Source organism: Triturus cristatus, chromosome 1_1 (genome assembly GCF_964204655.1).
Source record: "Triturus cristatus chromosome 1_1, aTriCri1.1, whole genome shotgun sequence".
Taxonomy (NCBI): Eukaryota; Metazoa; Chordata; class Amphibia; order Caudata; family Salamandridae; genus Triturus; species Triturus cristatus.
The window spans coordinates 739,158,895-739,172,794 of record NC_140579.1 but is presented as its reverse complement, the minus strand read 5'-3'; positions in this window follow the sequence as shown (position 1 = coordinate 739,172,794).

The following is a 13,900-nucleotide window of genomic DNA, read 5'->3' as shown; positions in this document are numbered from 1 at the left end:
GGTTTAGGGCAGTGCAGTGGTGTTTGTGTGGTGTAGGGGGTCATGCTGGGGGGAGTGTTTTAGGGTTTAGGGTAGTGCAGTGGTGTTTGGGTAGTGTAGGGGGTCGTGCTAGGGGTAATGTTTTAGGGTTTAGGGTAGTGCAGTGGTGTTTGTGTAGTGTAGGAGGTCATGCTGGAGGTAGTGTTTTAGGGTTTAGGGTAGTACAGTGGTGTTTGTGTAGTGTAGGGGGTCATGCTGGGGTAGAGTTTTAGGGTTTAGGTTAGTGCAGTTGTGTTTGTGTAGTGTAGGGGGTACTGCTGGGGGTAGTATTTTACGGTAGTGCCGTGGTGCTTGTGTAGTGTAGGGGGTTGTGCTGGGGTAGTGTTTTAGTGTTTAGGGTAGTTCAGTGCTGTTTGGGTAGTGTAGGGGGTCATGCTGTGGGTAGATATAGGGTTTAGGGTAGTGCAGTAGTGATTTTGTAGTGTAAGGGGTCACGCTGGGTGTAGAGTTTTAGGGTTTAGGGTAGTGCAGTGGTGTTTGGGTAGTGTAGGGAGTCGTGCTGGGGGTACTGTTTTAGGGTTTAGGTCAATGCAGTGGTGTTTGTGTAGTGTAGGGTGTCATGCTGCAGGTCGTGTTTTAGGGTTAAGGGCAGTGCAGTGGTGTTTGTGTAGTGTAGGGGGTCATGCTGGGGGTAGTGTTTAGGGTTTAGGGCAGTGCAGTGGTGTTTGGTTAGTGTAGGGGGTCGTGCTGGGGGTAGTGTTTAAGGGTTTATGGCAGTGCAGTGGTGTTTGTGTAGTGTAGGGGGTCGTACTGGGGGTAGTGTTTTAGGGTAATACAGTGGTGTTTGTGTAGTGTAGGGGGTCTTTCTGGGGGTAGTGTTTTAGGGTTTAGGGTCGTGCAGTGGTGTTTGTGTAGTGTAGGGGGTCATGCTGGAGGTAGTGTTTTATTGTTTAGGGTAGTACAGTGGTGTTTGTGTATTGTAGGGGGCAAGCTGGGGGTAGTGTTTTAGGGTTTAGGGTAGTGCACTGGTGTTTGTGTAGTGTAGGGCGTCATGCTGTGGGTAGATTTAGGGTTTATGTTAATGCAGTGGTGTTTGGGTAGTGTAGGTGGTTGTGCTGCAGGTAGTGTTTTAGGGTTTAGGGCAGTGCAGTGGTGTTTGTGTAGTGTAGGGGGTCATGCTGGGGGTAGTGTTTAGAGTTTAGGGCAGTGCAGTGGTGTTTGTGTAGAGTAGGGGGTCATGCTGGGGGTAGTGTTTTAGGGTTTAGTGCAGTGCAATGGTATTTGTGTAGCGTAGGGGGTTGCGCCGGGGACATTGTTTTAGGGATTAGGACAGTGGTGTTTGAGTATTGTGGGGGGTTGTGCTGGGGGTAGTGTTTTAGCGTTTAGGGTAGTGCAGTGGTGTTTGGGTAGTGCAGGGGGTCTTGCTGTGGGTAGATATAGGGTTTAGGGTATTGCAGTGGGGTTTGTGTAGTGTAAGGGGTCGCACTGGGGGTAGTGTTTTAGGGTTTAGGGTAGTGCAGTGGTGTTTGGGTAGTGTAGGGGTCATGCTGGAGGTAGTGTTTAAGGGTTTAGGGTAGTGCATTGGGGTTTGTGTAGTTTAGGGGTTCACGCTGGGGGTAATGTTTTATGGTTTAGGGTAGTGCAGTGGTGTTTGTGTAGTGTAGGGGGACATGCTTGGGTATTGTTTTAGGGTTTAGGGTAGTGCAGTGGTGTTTGTGTAGTGTAGGGAGTCGTACTGTGGGTAGATTTAGGGTTTAGGATAGAGCAGTGGTGTTTGGGTTGTGTAGGGGGTCGTACTGGGGGTAGGGTTTTAGGGTTTAAGGCAGTGCAGTGGTATTTGGGTAGTGTAGGGGGATCGTGCTGGTGGAAGTGTTATAGGGTTTAGGGCAGTGCAGTGGTGTTTGGGTAGTGTAGGGGGTCGTGCTGGGGGTAGTGTTTTAGGGCAGTGCAGAGGGGTTTGTGCAGTGTAGGGGTTCCTGCTGGGGGTAGTGTTTTAGGGTTTAGGGTAGTTCAGAGGTGTTTTGGTAGTGTAGGGGGTCGTGCTGGGGGTAGTGTTTTAGGGCTTAGGGTAGTTCAGTGGTGTTTGGGTAGTGTTGGGGTAGTGTTTTAGGATTTAGGGAGGTGCAGTGGTATTTGTGTAGTGTAGTGGGTCATGCTGGGAGTAGATGTCGAGTTTAATGTAGTGCAGTGGTGTTTGTGTAGTGTAGGGAGTCATGTTTTAGGATTTAGGGTAGTACAGTGGTGTTTGGGTAGTACAGGTGGTTGTGCTAGGGGAAGTGTTTTAGAGTTTAGGGTAGTGCAGTGGTGTTTGGGTAGTATAGGGGTCATGATGAGGGTAGTGTTATAGGGATTAGGGTAGTGCAGTAGTGTAGTGCAGTGGTGTTTGTGTAGTGTAGGGGGTCATGCTGGGGTAGTGTTTTAGGGTTTAGGGTAGTGCAGTTGTGTTTGGGTAGTGGAGGGGGTACTGCTGGGGGTAGTTATTTAGGGTTTAGGGTAGTGATGTGGTGTGGTGTTGAGTAGTGTAGGGGGTACTGCTGGGGGAAGTGTTTTAGGATTTAGGGAAGTGCTGTGGTATTTGTGTAGTATTGGGCTAGTTGTGGGGGTAGTGTTTTAGGGTTTAGGGTAGTGCTGTGGTTTTTGGGTAGTGTAGGGGTAGTGATAGGGGTAGTGTTTTAGGGTTTAGGGTAGAGCAATGGTGTTTCGGTGATGTAGGGGGTGGTACTGGGGTAGTGTTTTAGGGTTTAGGGTAGTGCAGTGGTGTTTGTGTAGTTTAGGGGTCGTGCTGGGGGTAGTGTTTTAGGGTTTAGGGTAGTGGAGTGGTGTTTTGTTAGTGTCAGGGGTCGTGCTGGGGGAAGTGTTTTATGGTTTAGGGTAGTGCAGTGGTGTTTGTGTAGTCTAGGGGGACGTGCTTGGGTAGTTTTTTAAGGTTTAGGGTAGTGCCGTAGTGTTTGTGGAGTGTAGGGGGTCATGCTGGGGCAGTGTGTTAGGGTTTAGGGTAGTGCAGTGGTGTTGTGTAGTGTAGGGGGTCATGTTTTAGGGTTTAGGGTAGTGCGGAGTTGTTTGGGTGGTATATGGGGTCATGCTGGGGGTAGTGTTTTTGGGTTTAGGGTAGTGCAGTTGTGTTTGGCTAGTGTAGGGGGTCGGCTGGGGGTAGTGTTTTAGGGTTTAGGGTAGTGCAGTGGTGTTTGTGTAGTGTAGAGGGTCATGCTGGGGGTAGTGTTTTAGGGTTTAGGGTAGTGCAGTGGTGTTTGTGTAGTTTATGGGTTCACGCTGGGGGTAGTGTTTTATGGTTTAGGGTAGTGCAGTGGTGTTTGTGTAGTGTAGGGGGACGTGCTTGGGTAGTGTTTTAGGGTTTAGGGTAGTGCAGTGGTGTTTGTGTAGTGTAGGAAGTCGTACTGTGGGTAGGTTTAGGGTTTAGGATAGAGCAGTGGTGTTTGGGTTGTGTAGGGGGTCGTACTGGGGGTAGGGTTTTAGGGTTTAGGGCAGTGCAGTGGTATTTGGGTAGTGTAGGGGGATCGTGCTGGTGGAAGTGTTATAGGGTTTAGGGCAGTGCAGTGGTGTTTGGGTAGTGTAGGGGGTCGTGCTGGGGATAGTGTTTTAGGGCAGTGCAGAGGGGTTTGTGCAGTGTAGGGGTTCCTGCTGGGGGTAGTGTTTTAGGGTTTAGGGTAGTTCAGAGGTGTTTTGGTAGTGTAGGGGGTCGTGCTGGGGGTAGTGTTTTATGGCTTAGGGTAGTTCAGTGGTGTTTGGGTAGTGTTGGGGTAGTGTTTTAGGATTTAGGGAGGTGCAGTGGTATTTGTGTAGTGTAGTGGGTCATGCTGGGAGTAGATGTAGGGTTTAGTGTAGTGCAGTGGTGTTTGTGTAGTGTAGGGAGTCATGTTTTAGGATTTAGGGTAGTACAGTGGTGTTTGGGTAGTGCAGGGGGTTGTGCTGGGGAAGTGTTTTAGAGTTTAGGGTAGTGCAGTGGTGTTTGGGTAGTATAGGGGTCATGATGAGGGTAGTGTTATAGGGATTAGGGTAGTGCAGTAGTATAGTGAAGTTGTGTTTATGTAGTGTTGGGGGCCATGCTGGGGGTAGAGTTTTAGGGTTTAGGGTAGTGCAGTTGTGTTTGGGTAGTGGAGGGGGTACTGCTGGGGGTAGTGTTTTAGGGTTTAGGGTAGTGATGTGGTGTTGAGTAGTGTAGGGGGTACTGCTGGGGGAAGTGTTTTAGGATTTAGGGAAGTGCTGTGGTATTTGTGTAGTATTGGGCTAGTTGTGGGGGTAGTGCTTTAGGGTTTAGGGTTGTGCTGTGGTGTTTGGGTAGTGTAGGGGTAGTGATAGGGGTAGTGTTTTAGGGTTTAGGGTAGAGCAGTGGTGTTTCGGTAATGTAGGGGGTGGTACTGGGGTAGTGTTTTAGGGTTTAGGGTAGTGCAGTGGTGTTTGTGTAGTGTAGGGGTCGTGCTGGTGGTAGTGTTTTAGGGTTTAGGGTAGTGGAGTGGTGTTTTGTTAGTGTCAGGGGTCGTGCTGTGGGTAGTGATTTAGGGTTTAGGGAAGAGCAGTGTTTTTTGTGTAGTGTAGTGGGTCGTGTTTTAGTGTTTAGGGTAGTGCAGTGGTGTTTGGGTAGTGTAGGGGGTTGTGCTGGGGGTAGTGCTTTAGGGTTTAGGGCAGTGTAGTGGTGTTTGGGTAGTGTCGGGGTTCGTGCTGGGGGAAGTTTTTTACTGTTTAGGGTAGTGCAGTGGTGTTTGTGTAGTCTAGGGGGACGTGCTTGGGTAGTTTTTTAGGGTTTAGGGTAGTGCTGTGGTGTTTGTGTAGTGTAGGGGGTAGAGTTTTAGGGTTTAGGGTAGTGCCGTAGTGTTTGTGGAGTGTAGGGGGTCATGCTGGGGGCAGTGTGTTAGGGTTTAGGCTAGTGCAGTGGTGTTTGTGTAGTGTAGGGGGTCATTTTTTAGGGTTTAGGGTAGTGCGGATTTGTTTGGGTGGTGTAGGGGGTCATGCTGGGGGTAGTGTTTTTGGGTTTAGGGTAGTGCAGTTGTGTTTGGCTAGTGAAGGGGGTCGTGCTGGGGATAGTGTTTTAGGGTTTAGGGTAGTACAGTGGTGTTTGTGTAGTGTAGGGGTTCATGCTGGGGGTAGTGTTTTAGGGCTTAGGGTAGTGCAGTGGTGTTTGTGTAGTATAGGGGTTCGTGCCGGGGTAATGTTTTAGGGTTTAGGGTAGTGCAGTGGTGTTTGGGTGGTGTAGGGGATCGTGCTGCAGGTAGTATTTTAGGGTTAAGGGCAGTGTAGTGGTGTTTGGGTAGAGTAGGGGGTCGTGCTCGGGGTATTGTTTTAGGATTTAGGGTAGTGCAGTGCAGTGGTGTTTGTGTAGTGTAGGGGGTCATGCTGGGGGTATTGTTTTATGGTTTAGGGCAGTGTAGTGGTGTTTAGGTATTGTAGGGGGTTGTGCTGGGGGTAGTGTTTTAGCGTTTAGGGTAGTGCAGTGGTGTTTGGGTAGTGTAGGGGTCATGCTGGGGGTAGATTTAGGGTTTAAGGTAGTGCAGTGGTGTTTGTGTAGTGTAGGGGTTCACGCTGGGGGTAGCGTTTTAGGGTTTAGGGTAGTGCAGTGGTGTTTGGGTAGTGTAGGGGGTCACGCTGGGGGTAGTGCTTTGGTGTTTAGGGTAGTGCAGTGATGTTTGTGTACTGTAGGCGGTCATGCTGGGGGTAGGCTTTTAGGGTATAGGGTAGTGCAGTGGTGTTTGTGTAGTATAGGGGGATGTTCTGAGGTAGTGTTTTAGTGTTTAGGGTAGTGCATTTGTGTTTGTGCAGTGTAGGGGGTCATACTGGGGATGGATTTAGGGTTTAGGATAGTGCAGTGGTGTTTGGGTAGTGCAGGGGGTCGTGCTGGGGGTAGGATTTCAGGGTTTAGGGCAGTGCAGTGGTGTTTGGGTAGTGCAGGGTGATCGTGCTGGTGGAAGTGTTTTAGAGTTTACGGCAGTGCAGTGGTTTTTGGGTAGTGGAGGGACTCGTGCTGGGGGTAGTGTTTTAGGACAGTAAAGAGGTGTTTGTGTGGTATAGGGAGTCGTGCTGGGGGTACTGTTTTAGGGTTTAGGGTAGTGCAGTGGTGTTTGTGTAGTGTAGGGGGTCGTGTGGGTAGGTTTAGGGTTTAGGATAGAGCAGTGGTGTTTGGGTTGTGTAGGGGGTCGTACTGGGGGTAGGGTTTTAGGGTTTAGGGCAGTGCAGTGGTATTTGGGTAGTGTAGGGGGATCGTGCTGGTGGAAGTGTTATAGGGTTTAGGGCAGTGCAGTGGTATTTGGGTAGTGTAGGGGGATCGTGCTGGTGGAAGTGTTATAGTGTTTTAGGGCAGTGCAGAGGGGTTTGTGCAGTGTAGGGGTTCCTGCTGGGGGTAGTGTTTTAGGGTTTAGGGTAGTTCAGAGGTGTTTTGGTAGTGTAGGGGGTCGTGCTGGGGGTAGTGTTTTATGGCTTAGGGTAGTTCAGTGGTGTTTGGGTAGTGTTGGGGTAGTGTTTTAGGATTTAGGGAGGTGCAGTGGTATTTGTGTAGTGTAGTGGGTCATGCTGGGAGTAGATGTAGGGTTTAGTGTAGTGCAGTGGTGTTTGTGTAGTGTAGGGAGTCATGTTTTAGGATTTAGGGTAGTACAGTGGTGTTTGGGTAGTGCAGGGGGTTGTGCTGGGGGAAGTGTTTTAGAGTTTAGGGTAGTGCAGTGGTGTTTGGGTAGTATAGGGGACATGATGAGGGTAGTGTTATAGGGATTAGGGTAGTGCAGTAGTATAGTGCAGTTGTGTTTATGTAGTGTTGGGGGTCATGCTGGGGGTAGAGTTTTAGGGTTTAGGGTAGTGCAGTTGTGTTTGGGTAGTGTAGGGGGTACTGCTGGGGGAAGTGTTTTAGGATTTAGGGAAGTGCTGTGGTATTTGTGTAGTATTGGGCTAGTTGTGGGGGTAGTGCTTTAGCGTTTAGGGTTGTGCTGTGGTGTTTGGGTAGTGTAGGAGTAGTGATAGGGGTAGTGTTTTAGGGTTTAGGGTAGAGCAGTGGTGTTTCGGTAATGTAGGGGGTGGTACTGGGGTAGTGTTTTAGGGTTTAGGGTAGTGCAGTGGTGTTTGTGTAGTGTAGGGGTTGTGCTGGTGGTAGTGTTTTAGGGTTTAGGGTAGTGGAGTGGTGTTTTGTTAGTGTCAGGGGTCGTGCTGTGGGTAGTGATTTAGGGTTTAGGGAAGAGCAGTGGTTTTTGTGTAGTGTAGTGGGTCGTGTTTTAGTGTTTAGGGTAGTGCAGTGGTGTTTGGGTAGTGTAGGGGGTTGTGCTGGGGGTAGTGTTTAAGGGTTAAGGGAAGTGCAGTGGTGTTTGTGTAGTGTAGGGGGTCATGCTGGGGGTAGTGCTTTAGGGTTTAGGGCAGTGCAGTGGTGTTTGGGTAGTGTCGGGGTTCGTGCTGGGGGAAGTGTTTTACTGTTTAGGGTAGTGCAGTGGTGTTTGTGTAGTCTAGGGGGACGTGCTTGGGTAGTTTTTTAGGGTTTAGGGTAGTGCTGTGGTGTTTGTGTAGTGTAGGGGGTAGAGTTTTAGGGTTTAGGGTAGTGCCGTAGTGTTTGTGGAGTGTAGGGGGTCATGCTGGGGGCAGTGTGTTAGGGTTTAGGGTAGTGCAGTGGTGTTTGGGTAGTGTAGGGAGTCGTGCTGGGGGTACTGTTTTAGGGTTTAGGTCAATGCAGTGGTGTTTGTGTAGTGTAGGGTGTCATGCTGCAGGTCGTGTTTTAGGGTTAAGGGCAGTGCAGTGGTGTTTGTGTAGTGTAGGGGGTCATGCTGGGGGTAGTGTTTAGGGTTTAGGGCAGTGCAGTGGTGTTTGGTTAGTGTAGGGGGTCGTGCTGGGGGTAGTGTTTAAGGGTTTATGGCAGTGCAGTGGTGTTTGTGTAGTGTAGGGGGTAGTACTGGGGGTAGTGTTTTAGGGTAATACAGTGGTGTTTGTGTAGTGTAGGGGGTCTTTCTGGGGGTAGTGTTTTAGGGTTTAGGGTCGTGCAGTGGTGTTTGTGTAGTGTAGGGGGTCATGCTGGAGGTAGTGTTTTATTGTTTAGGGTAGTACAGTGGTGTTTGTGTATTGTAGGGGGCAAGCTGGGGGTAGTGTTTTAGGGTTTAGGGTAGTGCACTGGTGTTTGTGTAGTGTAGGGCGTCATGCTGTGGGTAGATTTAGGGTTTATGTTAATGCAGTGGTGTTTGGGTAGTGTAGGTGGTTGTGCTGCAGGTAGTGTTTTAGGGTTTAGGGCAGTGCAGTGGTGTTTGTGTAGTGTAGGGGGTCATGCTGGGGGTAGTGTTTAGAGTTTAGGGCAGTGCAGTGGTGTTTGTGTAGAGTAGGGGGTCATGCTGGGGGTAGTGTTTTAGGGTTTAGTGCAGTGCAATGGTATTTGTGTAGCGTAGGGGGTTGCGCCGGGGACATTGTTTTAGGGATTAGGACAGTGGTGTTTGAGTATTGTGGGGGGTTGTGCTGGGGGTAGTGTTTTAGCGTTTAGGGTAGTGCAGTGGTGTTTGGGTAGTGCAGGGGGTCTTGCTGTGGGTAGATATAGGGTTTAGGGTATTGCAGTGGGGTTTGTGTAGTGTAAGGGGTCGCACTGGGGGTAGTGTTTTAGGGTTTAGGGTAGTGCAGTGGTGTTTGGGTAGTGTAGGGGTCATGCTGGAGGTAGTGTTTAAGGGTTTAGGGTAGTGCATTGGGGTTTGTGTAGTTTAGGGGTTCACGCTGGGGGTAATGTTTTATGGTTTAGGGTAGTGCAGTGGTGTTTGTGTAGTGTAGGGGGACATGCTTGGGTATTGTTTTAGGGTTTAGGGTAGTGCAGTGGTGTTTGTGTAGTGTAGGGAGTCGTACTGTGGGTAGATTTAGGGTTTAGGATAGAGCAGTGGTGTTTGGGTTGTGTAGGGGGTCGTACTGGGGGTAGGGTTTTAGGGTTTAAGGCAGTGCAGTGGTATTTGGGTAGTGTAGGGGGATCGTGCTGGTGGAAGTGTTATAGGGTTTAGGGCAGTGCAGTGGTGTTTGGGTAGTGTAGGGGGTCGTGCTGGGGGTAGTGTTTTAGGGCAGTGCAGAGGGGTTTGTGCAGTGTAGGGGTTCCTGCTGGGGGTAATGTTTTAGGGTTTAGGGTAGTTCAGAGGTGTTTTGGTAGTGTAGGGGGTCGTGCTGGGGGTAGTGTTTTAGGGCTTAGGGTAGTTCAGTGGTGTTTGGGTAGTGTTGGGGTAGTGTTTTAGGATTTAGGGAGGTGCAGTGGTATTTGTGTAGTGTAGTGGGTCATGCTGGGAGTAGATGTCGAGTTTAATGTAGTGCAGTGGTGTTTGTGTAGTGTAGGGAGTCATGTTTTAGGATTTAGGGTAGTACAGTGGTGTTTGGGTAGTACAGGTGGTTGTGCTAGGGGAAGTGTTTTAGAGTTTAGGGTAGTGCAGTGGTGTTTGGGTAGTATAGGGGTCATGATGAGGGTAGTGTTATAGGGATTAGGGTAGTGCAGTAGTGTAGTGCAGTGGTGTTTGTGTAGTGTAGGGGGTCATGCTGGGGTAGTGTTTTAGGGTTTAGGGTAGTGCAGTTGTGTTTGGGTAGTGGAGGGGGTACTGCTGGGGGTAGTTATTTAGGGTTTAGGGTAGTGATGTGGTGTGGTGTTGAGTAGTGTAGGGGGTACTGCTGGGGGAAGTGTTTTAGGATTTAGGGAAGTGCTGTGGTATTTGTGTAGTATTGGGCTAGTTGTGGGGGTAGTGTTTTAGGGTTTAGGGTAGTGCTGTGGTGTTTGGGTAGTGTAGGGGTAGTGATAGGGGTAGTGTTTTAGGGTTTAGGGTAGAGCAATGGTGTTTCGGTGATGTAGGGGGTGGTACTGGGGTAGTGTTTTAGGGTTTAGGGTAGTGCAGTGGTGTTTGTGTAGTTTAGGGGTCGTGCTGGGGGTAGTGTTTTAGGGTTTAGGGTAGTGGAGTGGTGTTTTGTTAGTGTCAGGGGTCGTGCTGGGGGAAGTGTTTTATGGTTTAGGGTAGTGCAGTGGTGTTTGTGTAGTCTAGGGGGACGTGCTTGGGTAGTTTTTTAAGGTTTAGGGTAGTGCCGTAGTGTTTGTGGAGTGTAGGGGGTCATGCTGGGGCAGTGTGTTAGGGTTTAGGGTAGTGCAGTGGTGTTGTGTAGTGTAGGGGGTCATGTTTTAGGGTTTAGGGTAGTGCGGAGTTGTTTGGGTGGTATATGGGGTCATGCTGGGGGTAGTGTTTTTGGGTTTAGGGTAGTGCAGTTGTGTTTGGCTAGTGTAGGGGGTCGGCTGGGGGTAGTGTTTTAGGGTTTAGGGTAGTGCAGTGGTGTTTGTGTAGTGTAGAGGGTCATGCTGGGGGTAGTGTTTTAGGGTTTAGGGTAGTGCAGTGGTGTTTGTGTAGTTTATGGGTTCACGCTGGGGGTAGTGTTTTATGGTTTAGGGTAGTGCAGTGGTGTTTGTGTAGTGTAGGGGGACGTGCTTGGGTAGTGTTTTAGGGTTTAGGGTAGTGCAGTGGTGTTTGTGTAGTGTAGGAAGTCGTACTGTGGGTAGGTTTAGGGTTTAGGATAGAGCAGTGGTGTTTGGGTTGTGTAGGGGGTCGTACTGGGGGTAGGGTTTTAGGGTTTAGGGCAGTGCAGTGGTATTTGGGTAGTGTAGGGGGATCGTGCTGGTGGAAGTGTTATAGGGTTTAGGGCAGTGCAGTGGTGTTTGGGTAGTGTAGGGGGTCGTGCTGGGGATAGTGTTTTAGGGCAGTGCAGAGGGGTTTGTGCAGTGTAGGGGTTCCTGCTGGGGGTAGTGTTTTAGGGTTTAGGGTAGTTCAGAGGTGTTTTGGTAGTGTAGGGGGTCGTGCTGGGGGTAGTGTTTTATGGCTTAGGGTAGTTCAGTGGTGTTTGGGTAGTGTTGGGGTAGTGTTTTAGGATTTAGGGAGGTGCAGTGGTATTTGTGTAGTGTAGTGGGTCATGCTGGGAGTAGATGTAGGGTTTAGTGTAGTGCAGTGGTGTTTGTGTAGTGTAGGGAGTCATGTTTTAGGATTTAGGGTAGTACAGTGGTGTTTGGGTAGTGCAGGGGGTTGTGCTGGGGAAGTGTTTTAGAGTTTAGGGTAGTGCAGTGGTGTTTGGGTAGTATAGGGGTCATGATGAGGGTAGTGTTATAGGGATTAGGGTAGTGCAGTAGTATAGTGAAGTTGTGTTTATGTAGTGTTGGGGGTCATGCTGGGGGTAGAGTTTTAGGGTTTAGGGTAGTGCAGTTGTGTTTGGGTAGTGGAGGGGGTACTGCTGGGGGTAGTGTTTTAGGGTTTAGGGTAGTGATGTGGTGTTGAGTAGTGTAGGGGGTACTGCTGGGGGAAGTGTTTTAGGATTTAGGGAAGTGCTGTGGTATTTGTGTAGTATTGGGCTAGTTGTGGGGGTAGTGCTTTAGGGTTTAGGGTTGTGCTGTGGTGTTTGGGTAGTGTAGGGGTAGTGATAGGGGTAGTGTTTTAGGGTTTAGGGTAGAGCAGTGGTGTTTCGGTAATGTAGGGGGTGGTACTGGGGTAGTGTTTTAGGGTTTAGGGTAGTGCAGTGGTGTTTGTGTAGTGTAGGGGTCGTGCTGGTGGTAGTGTTTTAGGGTTTAGGGTAGTGGAGTGGTGTTTTGTTAGTGTCAGGGGTCGTGCTGTGGGTAGTGATTTAGGGTTTAGGGAAGAGCAGTGTTTTTTGTGTAGTGTAGTGGGTCGTGTTTTAGTGTTTAGGGTAGTGCAGTGGTGTTTGGGTAGTGTAGGGGGTTGTGCTGGGGGTAGTGCTTTAGGGTTTAGGGCAGTGTAGTGGTGTTTGGGTAGTGTCGGGGTTCGTGCTGGGGGAAGTTTTTTACTGTTTAGGGTAGTGCAGTGGTGTTTGTGTAGTCTAGGGGGACGTGCTTGGGTAGTTTTTTAGGGTTTAGGGTAGTGCTGTGGTGTTTGTGTAGTGTAGGGGGTAGAGTTTTAGGGTTTAGGGTAGTGCCGTAGTGTTTGTGGAGTGTAGGGGGTCATGCTGGGGGCAGTGTGTTAGGGTTTAGGGTAGTGCAGTGGTGTTTGTGTAGTGTAGGGGGTCATTTTTTAGGGTTTAGGGTAGTGCGGATTTGTTTGGGTGGTGTAGGGGGTCATGCTGGGGGTAGTGTTTTTGGGTTTAGGGTAGTGCAGTTGTGTTTGGCTAGTGAAGGGGGTCGTGCTGGGGATAGTGTTTTAGGGTTTAGGGTAGTACAGTGGTGTTTGTGTAGTGTAGGGGTTCATGCTGGGGGTAGTGTTTTAGGGCTTAGGGTAGTGCAGTGGTGTTTGTGTAGTATAGGGGTTCGTGCCGGGGTAATGTTTTAGGGTTTAGGGTAGTGCAGTGGTGTTTGGGTGGTGTAGGGGATCGTGCTGCAGGTAGTATTTTAGGGTTAAGGGCAGTGTAGTGGTGTTTGGGTAGAGTAGGGGGTCGTGCTCGGGGTATTGTTTTAGGATTTAGGGTAGTGCAGTGCAGTGGTGTTTGTGTAGTGTAGGGGGTCATGCTGGGGGTATTGTTTTATGGTTTAGGGCAGTGTAGTGGTGTTTAGGTATTGTAGGGGGTTGTGCTGGGGGTAGTGTTTTAGCGTTTAGGGTAGTGCAGTGGTGTTTGGGTAGTGTAGGGGTCATGCTGGGGGTAGATTTAGGGTTTAAGGTAGTGCAGTGGTGTTTGTGTAGTGTAGGGGTTCACGCTGGGGGTAGCGTTTTAGGGTTTAGGGTAGTGCAGTGGTGTTTGGGTAGTGTAGGGGGTCACGCTGGGGGTAGTGCTTTAGTGTTTAGGGTAGTGCAGTGATGTTTGTGTACTGTAGGCGGTCATGCTGGGGGTAGGCTTTTAGGGTATAGGGTAGTGCAGTGGTGTTTGTGTAGTATAGGGGGATGTTCTGAGGTAGTGTTTTAGTGTTTAGGGTAGTGCATTTGTGTTTGTGCAGTGTAGGGGGTCATACTGGGGATGGATTTAGGGTTTAGGATAGTGCAGTGGTGTTTGGGTAGTGCAGGGGGTCGTGCTGGGGGTAGGATTTCAGGGTTTAGGGCAGTGCAGTGGTGTTTGGGTAGTGCAGGGTGATCGTGCTGGTGGAAGTGTTTTAGAGTTTACGGCAGTGCAGTGGTTTTTGGGTAGTGGAGGGACTCGTGCTGGGGGTAGTGTTTTAGGACAGTAAAGAGGTGTTTGTGTGGTATAGGGAGTCGTGCTGGGGGTACTGTTTTAGGGTTTAGGGTAGTGCAGTGGTGTTTGTGTAGTGTAGGGGGTCGTGTGGGTAGGTTTAGGGTTTAGGATAGAGCAGTGGTGTTTGGGTTGTGTAGGGGGTCGTACTGGGGGTAGGGTTTTAGGGTTTAGGGCAGTGCAGTGGTATTTGGGTAGTGTAGGGGGATCGTGCTGGTGGAAGTGTTATAGGGTTTAGGGCAGTGCAGTGGTATTTGGGTAGTGTAGGGGGATCGTGCTGGTGGAAGTGTTATAGTGTTTTAGGGCAGTGCAGAGGGGTTTGTGCAGTGTAGGGGTTCCTGCTGGGGGTAGTGTTTTAGGGTTTAGGGTAGTTCAGAGGTGTTTTGGTAGTGTAGGGGGTCGTGCTGGGGGTAGTGTTTTATGGCTTAGGGTAGTTCAGTGGTGTTTGGGTAGTGTTGGGGTAGTGTTTTAGGATTTAGGGAGGTGCAGTGGTATTTGTGTAGTGTAGTGGGTCATGCTGGGAGTAGATGTAGGGTTTAGTGTAGTGCAGTGGTGTTTGTGTAGTGTAGGGAGTCATGTTTTAGGATTTAGGGTAGTACAGTGGTGTTTGGGTAGTGCAGGGGGTTGTGCTGGGGGAAGTGTTTTAGAGTTTAGGGTAGTGCAGTGGTGTTTGGGTAGTATAGGGGACATGATGAGGGTAGTGTTATAGGGATTAGGGTAGTGCAGTAGTATAGTGCAGTTGTGTTTATGTAGTGTTGGGGGTCATGCTGGGGGTAGAGTTTTAGGGTTTAGGGTAGTGCAGTTGTGTTTGGGTAGTGGAGGGGGTACTGCTGGGGGTAGTGTTTTAGGGTTTAGG